Source organism: Galeopterus variegatus, unplaced genomic scaffold (genome assembly GCF_000696425.1).
Source record: "Galeopterus variegatus unplaced genomic scaffold, G_variegatus-3.0.2 Scaffold765, whole genome shotgun sequence".
Taxonomy (NCBI): domain Eukaryota; kingdom Metazoa; phylum Chordata; class Mammalia; order Dermoptera; family Cynocephalidae; genus Galeopterus; species Galeopterus variegatus.
The window spans coordinates 401,561-403,996 of record NW_007726876.1 but is presented as its reverse complement, the minus strand read 5'-3'; the positions used below and the strand labels follow the sequence as shown (position 1 = coordinate 403,996).

At 43.3% G+C, this 2,436-nt stretch overlaps 1 protein-coding gene across 1 annotated transcript in view; it reads right to left on the bottom strand.

Moving 5' to 3' along the window:
* Positions 1–254: 254 nt before the first annotated feature.
* Positions 255–2,436, bottom strand: part of ZNF217 (zinc finger protein 217) — a 12,844-nt gene continuing 10,662 nt past the window's right edge. The window contains exon 5 of the mRNA XM_008572225.1: positions 255–355. The gene's annotated coding sequence lies outside the window, so the exon portion shown is untranslated. The remainder of the gene's footprint in view (positions 356–2,436) is intronic.

Sequence of the window (2,436 nt, the reverse complement as noted above, 5' to 3'; positions counted from 1 at the left end):
CAAGCATTATAGACTTTTCCCCATCCACCCACCCCCAACCCAAACGATTTCTTTTCAGCAGCGCTCAAGTATGCAAGAATTCCACTTCTTATTTGGTCAATTCTAAAAAAAATATTATTCAGGGACAAAATAGAGATTTGCAGTCCCCATCTGTGTACAGCCCAACTGTTCCAACTAGTTTTTATTGCTATTTGGTACAAAAGTTAACAGAACAACTGTACGAAACTGTAGTGCTCCTTCTATGTTCTATGTACAGTACAATCACAGCTTATTTCAGTAGCTTTCACCTTTGTCTTCTCAAAGGATGAACTAAAATTTAGTTTCATGGAGGGTATACATTTATATCCATCAAGACCTAAGGGGGAAAAAAGGTTAAAAAGTTTAAAATAAAAAGTAAAAACAGTCTAGAAAATTATACATTAAAAATAGTATAATAAATAAATAAATACAACTAAAGGACCCTAGAAGTGCAGCGGGTTCCATGTAAGCTCAAATTTTGCAATAAAGGTATTGGGAGACTAAATAGATAATGCTGCACTGCTTGTGAGATATACTTGCAGTGGTTTAACTAAGATGGCTTAAAGAAGAATCAGAATTTAGTATCAGTGACACTAAGTCTGGCAAAGGCAATTGCCACCCACATGAAACTGACAGGTTTACACATTAACAAGTGGAAACGGGGCCGGCCCGTGGCTCACTCAGGAGAGTATGGTGCTGAGAACACCAAGGCCCTGGGTTCGGATCATATAGGGATGGCCGGTTAGCTCACTGGTTGAGCGTGGTGCTGACAACACCAAGCCAAGGGTTGAGATCCCCTTACCGGTCATCTTTTAAAAAAAAAAAAAAGAAGAAGAAGAAGAAGTGGAAACGTATGGAATAGACCAGGAATATTCAACAAAACAAATATGATTTAGAATAACCTCCTACCATAAGAAAGAGGGTGTATAAAACCTTTTATAACATTAGTTGTCCAGCCAACATCTATCAAGTTATCAATGACATTCCAGGCAACGGGCCAGATGTTGAAGGAAGCTATCCCCTCAATCTTAGCCAGTGGTAAGACAATTGGAAACGGGGAAAAAACACATGCAGAAGCCACACACATTGAGATGCCTCTAACTCGCCATTTTGCAGAAATTTTACAGAAATGACACCTGAGCATCAGAATGAGGTTGTTGGACAAAGAAGGTGCAGATAGGGGCCAGCCTGGTGGCGCACTGCTACAGTGCGCCGCTTGGGAGTGCGGTGGCGCTCCCGCTGAGGGTTCGGATCCCACATGCAGACCGGTTCCCGCTCACTGGCTGAGCGAGGCGCGGGTGCAGCACCGAGGTTTGCGATCCCGTTGCCGGTCCCGGTCTGGTACGGGCACAACACTGAGGGTTGCGATCCGTTGCTGGACACGAAAAAAGACAAAAAGGAAAAAAAAAAAAAAGAAGGTGCAGATAGAAAGTTCCAGGTAGAGTGAAATGCAAGCAGAGAAGCCTGGTGCTTACGGAGAGGCCAATGCAGGACACACAGCTATTACTGATCAGTGGTAATGTCTATTGCAAATAATCTGTTGTTTATAACCCATCAATTATGTCTTTATGTTTTGACGTAGAGTAGATTTAATCTTATTCCCATGGTTACACCACCCTACTCACTCTCCTGCGTATGTTATCCTGAGTGGAGGAGACAAACAAAACTGCACATAGCTGATGGTGCCCAGGGAGAACATCATTTTTTTGCCCCACGTGTGTCCCAGTGAAAATATGAAGGACAAACTGCCCTGGACCATGAGCATCTTTCATCTCTGTACCCTAGTGTCTAGCAGGCACTCAGTAAAGAGATTGCTTGGACTGGCCAGTTATCTCAGCTGGTTAGAGTACAGTGTCCTAACACCAATGTAAAGGGTTCAGATCCCCATACTGGCCAGCCGCCAAAAAAAGAGAGACTGCTCACTGAGTACACAGTGATGGTTTCCTGGGACAAGAATTATCTGAAAGAGAACTAAATCTGTCCACGAGCCCCAATCTCTTCATTCAACTTTACTGTTAAATGAGGCCTAGTGTAACCGACGTAGATTCACGCTCTCTGCCCAAATTCGGAATAAACTAAACATGCATATATTTCTGACAATACTACTTGAGCCTTACAGGGTTACTCTACAGTTAGATATATTTGACATGTGAACCAAAAAGCCAGAATAAACCTACTCAATCTTGTCCCAATACCCCTCTCCCAGCAGATAAAAATTTGTGAACGCTCTGAACAAGTTCTTAAACTAGAAGATGGGGCACAGGCTTCAAGATCTGTGCAGACCTTGGACAAAACCCAGATTCCTGCCACACACGGGCAGAGGGGACCTTTGGGCACACTACAGTATAATCCAAGTCTCAGTCTCCTCAGCTGTACAGTGTGCACAGTATCTCCTAACCCTGGGTCAAAACCTTTTCC